The 9,026-nt window shown below is 42.2% G+C and overlaps 1 long non-coding RNA gene across 1 annotated transcript; it reads right to left on the bottom strand.

Moving 5' to 3' along the window:
* Positions 1-1,666: 1,666 nt before the first annotated feature.
* On the bottom strand, positions 1,667-3,672 carry LOC108641960. Its single transcript, XR_001922354.1, has 3 exons — positions 3,559-3,672; positions 2,118-2,221; positions 1,667-1,831 (listed from the first exon to the last, which is right to left on the bottom strand). It is a non-coding gene; the product is annotated as an uncharacterized LOC108641960 (long non-coding RNA).
* Positions 3,673-9,026: the final 5,354 nt, after the last annotated feature.

Raw genomic sequence — 9,026 nt, forward strand, 5'->3', positions numbered from 1 at the left:
GAAATAAAGTGGATAGTTTTGGGGGATTTATTTTAGAGGTCTGTATAATTTATGTGTAATTATCTGTCACTGAGAGGAAGAGAGGACATGTAACCACCCATTATGAAAACACAGGATAAGCCCAGGATAGCTATATCTCTTAACTGCCTGTTCTAGTGCCAGTTCATAATAATCCACAAATTTGCTTCACCCAGATCCCATATTCTACAGAAATATTTCATGTCTCATAGCACCTTTAATCTTGTAGGGAAACAAAAGTGTTGAAAAATCCCGTGGACAATGACAGGTGCAACAGAACTGTCCTTACAACAGGCACTCAACTATTTCAAGGCACTTGACATCCATGTATCCGGCTGCTCTTGCTGTTTTCTGGTGGTTTCTGAAAACTGCAGCATCAAAAAATATGAACACTCTTTTAACAGATGCTGGCTTATTCTTCTATACTGTGCCATCATTTAGGAGAAAAAGAACACACACACACACTGGCTACAATGCTCTAAATTTAGAGAACTGCTTAGCATTTAAAGCAGTTGGTTCTGTTTATTATGATTATTTTTAGAAATTCCGTGTTGTATCAGGGGGAAAACTACCTGGAAAAGAAAAAAAATAATTTTTGTATGTATCTTCAAGAATCATATTGTACCTCTAGGCTTTAATATAAGACTTAACACTTTTGAGATAACTTGTCTAAAAAACAAATAGTCATTAAGGTACCATTAACACCTCAATAATTATCCTAAAGCACAACATTTTACCCCTCTTCTGATTCCTTTTTATTGTTATTCTGAATAGCTTCAAATATTCAAACAAATTCTGTGTTATAAAAGGTAGACTGTGTTTTGGCAGGTAGGACATGTCTCTAGGACTCAGAGTATCTGCTCCTAGGTGTTAAGTGAAATTGGTTAGTCATTTCACTCCTTCTTGTCTATACTTCTTGAACTTTGCTGTCTTAAGTGTTGGGGATTTATTTGATCTTGACTTAAGTGTTGTGGATTAACAGTACTGTGGTGGAACATTTTTGTCTAGCCTGTGTGGTGTGCTTTTGAACTTTGTCCAAGTGCCCTTTTTTTTCTTCCCATAAATTCATAAAGAAATTCGTTGGGAACAAGCCCGTGGCTCATTCTCTTGCCTCTACCTTGAGGCATTAAAGAACCCTATATCTCTATATTAAACTCCTAGCCGAGCCTGGGAGCTACAACCTCCTTTCAGGTAGTTGTTTGAGCATGAGTTTGTGGTTGTGTTGTGTCTGGTCCACAGGCACATGTTCAAAGAGCCTACCCTTTGCACTTCCTAGGTGCAAAGAAGGTCCTGGTGAGTGCACTGCAGCTCTTTTGTACCACAGAAGGAGGGTGCAAACCTGGAATGAGGCCATGCCACAGTGAAGACAATGGTGTGTCCAGGCAGTCAACATATGGAATGGGAGTGAGAGGACTGTTGCCTCCTCATCCTGTATCTCTGTACCCAGGGTGAAGACATGATTCATGCTGTTCTTCCCCAGCTCCTTCTTCTGATGAAGCTAAATGTTGAGCCCTTGGGGTGGGTTGAATTTGGCTGGACACCAGGTGCCCACCCATCCACTCTATCACTCCCCTTCCCAGCCGGACAGGGGAGAGAGCAAGATGGAAAATGGGTTGGGATAAGGTAGTTTATTAAAGCAGAAGCAAAGTAAAGTGAAAGATAAGATGATTTATTCTCTACTTCCCATTAGGAGCGACGGTCGGTTACTCCTGAGAAGCAGGGCTTCAGCACACATCATGGTTCCTCAGCAGGCAGCCACTGGAGACAATGAATGCCCCCCTTCCTGCTCCTTGCCTTAGCTTTCATATCTGAGCTGATGTCATAAAGTATGGAATATCCCTTTGGTCAGTTTGGGTCAGTTGGCCTACTCATATCCCCTCCCAGAATCTTGCCCCCGACTGAGGAAGGAATGTTACAGTGCTGATGCTGTGCCAGCCCTGCTCAGCAGTAGCCAAAACACCAGTGTGTTATCAACACCCTTCTAGCTGCCAATGCAAAACACAGTGCTGTGAGGTCTACTGTGGGGAAATGAACTCCAGCTCAGCCAGACCCAATATATCCCTGCTAGGGCTGGCCAGCAATAAGGAATCCATGCTTACCTTTCCTCACAGGGGAATGCCAGATGTTTTTGTTCTGCACCTCGGTGATTCACAGAGACAGCTTCTCCAAAGAGAGCACACTGCACATATGCTCCATCCAGCTGCTAAATGCATTTGTCACAAGGCACAAGGTTTACTAAACTTTTCTGACAGGCTGAGACAGAACAAAAAGTAATGTTCATTAAAACTTACAACCCTTGTGAATAAGCAACCTCATGCTGGTGAATAAAGGAAGTGACAGAGGATTTCACTGAAAACAGGAATCCTTTCACAATGAGAAAATAGAATCTTACTCTGTACAGAAGGAAAACTGGACATATTCCAGTCTGTTGCAGCCAATGAATATAAATGATGGACTATAAAGGAGAGGGACTTATCACTAACACTGAAATTGAAATTTTTTGCTTCCCGAGGAGAATTAATTTAAACCTATATGGAGACCTTTTATAGTCTTGGCCCTTCGAAACAACATGATCAGCTTTCCTTTTTTAGCACCTGGCCCAGTTCTGTGCAGGTTTCTGTGCACAAGTAGTCCTCTCACTGAAGTTAATAGGCCTTTTCACATAATTAGCTATTTGGATTTAGGATTGAACTTCAGGGGTGACTTACCGTAACAGTATGAAAAATAGTTTGCTGCATCAAGCAGAAATTATGCGAAGCTGGGTAAACTCTGATGTCAGTGCAAGAGGGTGTGACTAAATACACCTCACTGCCTTTCTCTGCTTCTTTGATTTGGCTCACAGCCAACAACCCCATTGTAAAGTACAATTCTATTTATTGCTTTCTAAGAAAAACACATATATTTGTACACTGGAAACTGTTCTAAGCTTAGATTCAAAGACACCAGGCACCTACTTGAAATACTAGCTGTCCAGTACCTTTCCAGATGTGCCTCACAGCTTTGCCCCAGTCAGTAAAGTCACACTGTCATCACTCAAGTTCAGGAATTCTCACCTTGTTGCAGGCCCTATCAGTGCTGACTGTAAAGTTGTGAGGATACAACTTTGCAGTACAAATATGGCCAATTCTTAAGCAGCATTTTCTCATGGAGCAGGAAGGAAACAGGAAGGAAGTGGCAGAAGGCAAGAGGGAGAGATGGAATCAATGTTCTGAGGTATAGAGAACCCATAAAAGATGAATTGTTGCAAAAATATGATAATGCAACCCAGTGTCCCCCAAAGCATTTAATCCTTTTTGCCACATTGTGCAGCATGCTGTTACACGTGCACAGGCATACGCAAAATTTCCTTTACTTCATCAGACTGCCTTCATGCCTGTATTTTTATAGTGCACTTGGTTCTGCAAGTTGTGCTTCAGATTGTAAACTAGCGATGCTTTTGTAACTTGTGAACTTCCAAGACTTTAACATGCTGTGAGACTCCTGCCTGTTACCAGCTTGAATTGTTCAAATCCATTATTACTTCTTCACTTAGGAATGTACCTGGTAAAAAAAGTGATTACTATATTAGCACTACGAGGGTGCTTACTATCTTCAGAGCATTTCGGGGCATGCTGCACTCTCCAGCTGCTAGTTTCAGTTTTGGCTGCCCAGCTGGCCACCCCAGAAGGGTAGAGAGAAGAAGAGCTGAGCTGCCACCCCCAGGTCACTAACTCACCTTCTGCGAGGTGAAATCACGTCTCTTGCACGACAATGCCTGTTGTGTTACCTGCTCTGCCTTGGCAGTCAATGGTGTATTTCTCTTCAGGATTCAATGGCCTTAGTCCTCCTTGGGAGTCTCTGGTGATGATCTCTCAGGGCCACTGACTGGGGCTGATTTCCCATTCTGCCTGCTGGTCTGCTCAGCAGTGCTGCTGGAGGGAAGTCAGGCAGCGCTGCTCTGCTGCTGCGTGCTGGAGCAGGTGGGAAGGGAAGGGGCTTTAGGACATCCCTTCCCAAGTCCAGCTGAAGCTCAAGAGGTTTGCTGCCAGTGTTGTTGCAGCACCTACATCACCTGGCAAGGTCTCTAAATTTTCCTGGGTTGAACCTTAGTTTCTGCTCTGCAGGAAACCGTTGGTGAGCGTCGAATTGGTGCTGCCTGTGCTGTTGGATCCTCTTGTTGCTTCTTGTCACAAAGTGCTTTGTCAGACACCAGTGACCACGTCTGCTAGTTATGGGTCTCTGTCACGTTTCTAAGTATCAAGAGAGGCAATCAAATCTATTTCTCAAAATAGGGCTCTGCAAAGCCACAAGTTTCTGCCAACATCAAGACAGGTGCTATCAGTAGGCTGCTCTGACCTGTACTTGGCCCACTGACAATCAGCTGGTCTGACCTCATCTGTGACAAAGTGAGCTAATTCTCCCCAGCTCTTCTAATGTGGGAGCAAATAGCTTGCTGCTGATGTGGAGCATAACTCAAGTCAGGTGCTTTACACCATGCCAAACTTTTTCGCAGTAAAGGTAAAAGAATTGACTGATTTTTAAAGCTTATTTTTCCACATATTTTATTTTCCCAGATAACAGAGCTACTCAGCATTCAGTGTGTCAAGGTGTTGGAGCACGACTTTTCAGGGAGAACAGTCGATGACTAGTTTAAGCTATATTCAGTCAGTTGAACACTCATAAGCTTTGACAAAGGAGAGAAAGGGCTTTTGACAGCCAAATCTTGATTGCTAAAGCAACAATCTAAATTCATTGCTGACTAAGCCCTGGTTGGATTGCTTGGGCTCTGTGATTTATTCTCATTCTATTCATCTAGTATCATTGCTGGAGAAAACTCTGCAAGAAACTGACAGTTTTATGCAAGGCTGGCAGATTTGTCAAAATCTCAAGAAAATTCCGTTACTTGATTTTATTTTAAAAACTTGGTGTCAACTTGTTCTTTTCTTGACACATTTCCCACTTCTCACTTTCATGGAACAAAGGTAGGGTAAAAAGAATTCAATGTTCTGAATATCTTCCCTGTCATGAGAAGGTAATCAGTCTGTTAGATATGATGTTCACACTGATCTGAACAAAGAGGAGGTGCTGAGGCCGCAGTGGAAATGTGTCCATGCTGTCCTGCAGTATTAGCCAACAAGCCATGTCAGCTAATGGCAGATCTTCACCCACAGATCTCTCTCTCACACATATTTACTCAAGGAAAGTACTAACAAATATCGAGGAAAGTACTAATAAGTACTACAGTGGTACTTAATGATAAATTAACACTACATTGCTACTGATGTCAGACACTTCTCCTGTCTTGATTAGCAGTGTGGGAGAGCTGTAACAATTGTAAGACTGACAACTAAACACAGTACATATTTAACTCGCCACAGGGGTAATTTGCATCATGTGAGTAATTGCAGTGGGGATGTTTGACCTGCATTACTATGGAGGTCTTCACAGGGTTTGCAACAATCTCTGTTTTAAAAGGACAGGAAAAAAAATAAGTTCTGGTAATGATAATAAGCGCCAGGGTTGTTAATTTGCAGCGTTCTTAGAAGTAAAAAGCACATGTGAAAACATAAATCTAATCAAACTGAAGCTCTAGAGACTATTTCAGAGAACCATAGTGGCATTATCTAAGAAAAACAGTGTACGCATTTCCCATGACTACAGTTTCAGTCTCTCAGTGCTAACATATTTTATTATGCAATTATTCATCTTCAAGTACAGTAAGAACAATAACACCGTGTTGAAATGGCTGGCTATTAGACCTCTGATCCTAGTTTTTGTAAAAGATCTCCTCACAAATTGGTACATTGTTGTTCATAGCAGCGCTGCCAAATACCAGGGAGAGATGTGAGAACTGCTGCAGAACCACACCAGAAGGCTAAAGGATCATCTTCAAATCCTTTGGGCTTTTTTCTTCATTTAAAATACTTACTCCACGACTACTGGCCAACCTGTGTCAAAGGTTGCCCCTTTTAGTCAGATGCATTAATAAATCTATTTTACTCTAAAAGAAAATAATTAACTAATAGCAACCAATGCATACATCTCTGTTAAACACTGGAATTAGAAGAAAGTTGGAACAATTCTCAGCCCTTGTCAGAAGCAAATCAAGGCAATGGATCCTAATTTTAAAATGCTTAATGAAGCCAAAATTTACTTTCTGACTTTATAAATTAACACCACTTTCTGAACAGGAAACACTTAAATGTCGATTTTTCATGATCTACACCAGGTGGAAGATTACAGCAGCCCTGGAAACTTAACAAATGATATGGAGATGAGCCCATTTAGAAATCTACATGGAGAAGAAGAAAACAGCACATGGTTTAAGTTCAACACAGACAAATGTAAGGTCTTGCACTGAAGAAAACATGATCCAGGAGTGCAGCACAGGCTGGGATTTACCCAGCTGGGGAACAGCTCTATGAAAAGGGGACCTGGTGGTCCTGGTGGACAATAAGCTCAACAGGAGTAAACAGTGTGCTGCTGTGGCAAAGAAAGCCCAGAGAATGCTGGGTTCTGTCAAAAATGCATCACCAGCAGAGATTAAAGAAATCATCATCCCACTCTACTCAGTGTTTTCAGGCCACACCCGGAATATTGTGCTATGTTTTGGTCCCTGCTGGACAAAACAAAAAGAATGTGGACAGACTGGAAAGGGATCAGAGAAGGTCCACAAAGATGATCAAAGGACTGAGAAGCCTGCCATGGAGGAAATGCTGAGAGCTGGGTTTGCACAGCCTGGAGAAAAGAAGGCTTAGGGTAGACCTTATCACCACGTTCCAGTACCTAAAGTGTGTCTACAAAGAAGATGGAGACTCCTTTTATAAAAACACTTGCATGGAAAAGACAAGAGGCAACGGGTGCGAGTTACTTCTGGGGAGATTCCTATTGGACACAGGAGTAAAATTTTTCACAATGAGATCAGCCACTGGAATAATTTCCCCAGAGAAATAGTGTATTCCCCTACACTGGATCCACCTGGACAGGGTGCTGTCTGCCTTTTGACCAGTAATTCATCAAGGCAAGATCGGTCTAGGAAGATCCAGCCCAGTGTTCAAAACCACAGGTAAACTCTCACCTTCTGCTCCCAGCCCTGCACAAGGACCTCAGCAGAGAGGACTACACCAGTGCATCCTATCACCACACAAACCCCTAAGGATAGCAGTGGGAACTAGGGGCTATCTATTCATCAGGAAACTGAACTGCACCTTTTCTTTGCAATACTGTCTTTACAACACCCTTTTAGTACAAAGTAGTTGAGTTTGTCCCAGAAACTGGGGAAGAGAGGAACTGCCTGGCTACAGAGTCTGCAGGCATGATGGGAACAAAGCTGTGACTTCCCTTCCCCTCCAGAGCCCCAGTCATTCAGTTACTCATCACTAACCTCAGTTCTGTCCCTGGCATACTTCAAGGCAATGCAAAAATACATATCCTTTTTCTTTCCAGGGAAGGCAACAGTTGGTGTTCCCAGGCTACTGATTTCTTGTGTGCCTAAGTCAAAAGGGTTATTGCTTCTTCCCACTCCTCCACTTCCTAACAACTATTGACAATCTTCTCCTGCTATTGCAAGGTTTCTCATTTTGCTCTTTGCCTCATTACCTCTCACTGGTGTAGAGGCCTGCAATTCTATGTTTACCCTGAACAGTGAATATAACAAAACTCACCCCGACTTTCTCAACATCGTAGTATCATTTCCCCTCTCTGCATGTTTATTCCAGGCATCCAGACAGGCTGGATTTGCAAGTATACAGCTGCACTCCAAGTATTGAAAGCGTTTCTTGAACTCTGCATTAGCACCAGCAGTTCCAGACATGGCTTCTACCACCAGACACAGCAGCAAAATCAATGCAATACAAAAGCAACACAAAAATACACAAAAAGATACCAAGGCAGGACTGCTAGGCCCCATAAAGGGCCTGCCTGAGCTCTAACACCTTAGCATGTTTAGAAATAAGGGTAAGTTTAAAAAGCTTGGAGTGTAAAAGGAATCTACTCTGCAAGAAAAATACTTTGGAGACTCTGTTCTCTGCCCTAATCCCTATACAATTGATGGTGCTACTTAAATTTTGACATTATAATATATAAGAATTTGTTCTAGACTGATGCTGACAGGCTTCAGTTTTGTGGGACTGCATTGCATTCTATTTATCTATACACTGAGTTTTCTCAAACACCGCCCTAACCTCGAGGGATTATATGGGTGGGTTCCTGTGGTACTGGTACCAGCTACTTACCTCAGATCATCAAGACAATACAAAACAAAAAAAAAGGCAAAAAAATTACAATACTCTTTTGAAATAATTTACGTTATTCCTTTCTGCTACCTTAAAAGGCAATATGAAGTAAAAGAAAACACGCTGCATGAAGACATGCGAACAGTCAGGAGCCCCATTCAGAGTTTCAAGGTTTTTCATTTTTGACAGTTCCCTGTGCTACCAGTGTCCCTGTAGCAGCACAGTGTATTAGCCTGGGGATTTGGCTTTCTTCCAGCAGGAAAACAAAAGGGGAAGAGGAGTCACACTTCCTTATGCCTCCGAGGCACAGCCAAACACCAAGTACTTGGCTTTCTGAGCATTCAGGCATTCAAAAGGTATGCTTGCACTTAGTCTGTTTTCCAGGCTGACCAATAGGCAGCTCCCACTGTTAGGAATACCAATATATGAGAAAATCTGTAACTCAAGTATTTAAGGACCTCCCCAATACAGAAATATGAAGCACCAGCATCTGACAGCCTCAGAGTGCTCTAAGTAACCCAGTGCTATCTCTTCTCTTTTATAAATCCAAGATTTGGCCTTATTTCTTTACAAACTTTACTGCCTGTACTGAAAAACAACACTCATTAAAAAAAGACACAAACACTCAAATTCCTTGACTTTTCTTTTTCACATCAAAGGCCTTCCCTGAGTACATGAAAATTTTAGGTATTCATTGTAAGAGCAAGTGACAGCTCTTTCTGTGTTGGGAATTCCAAGTCCAGTTGGATTAATTTAAAATCCTTCCACCTTGCTCATGAAGAGCTTTATATAGAC

The sequence above is a fragment of the Manacus vitellinus genome, unplaced genomic scaffold (assembly GCF_001715985.3).
Source record: "Manacus vitellinus isolate BGI_N305 unplaced genomic scaffold, ASM171598v3 scaffold_9_pilon, whole genome shotgun sequence".
Classification (NCBI taxonomy): domain Eukaryota; kingdom Metazoa; phylum Chordata; class Aves; order Passeriformes; family Pipridae; genus Manacus; species Manacus vitellinus.